The following is a 200-nucleotide window of genomic DNA, read 5'->3' as shown; positions in this document are numbered from 1 at the left end:
TACGTCACGGAGCTTTCCCGCCGCTCTCATAAATAGGCTGTGGATTTCCCTGGCTGAGCATTTGGGCAGCAGTGAGTGAACCTGCGAGCAAGAGAGGGGGAGAGCTAGCGAGCGAGCGAGCGAGGAGAGCGCAAAAAGAGGAGAGGGGAGGGATCAGCTACTCCCACCCGCTTCTACAACCGCAGCTGCGAGGCACAGCA

General features: G+C 59.5%; 1 protein-coding gene across 1 annotated transcript in view; it reads left to right on the top strand.

Annotated features, from left to right (window-relative positions):
• The window catches only part of EGR3 (early growth response 3), a 9,181-nt gene that overhangs the window by 4,383 nt on the left and 4,598 nt on the right, over positions 1 to 200 (top strand). The window lies entirely within an intron of this gene.

Source organism: Alligator sinensis, unplaced genomic scaffold (assembly GCF_000455745.1).
Source record: "Alligator sinensis unplaced genomic scaffold, ASM45574v1 scaffold722_1, whole genome shotgun sequence".
In the NCBI taxonomy this organism is placed as follows: domain Eukaryota; kingdom Metazoa; phylum Chordata; order Crocodylia; family Alligatoridae; genus Alligator; species Alligator sinensis.
This window is presented reverse-complemented; position numbering and strand designations above follow the sequence as displayed.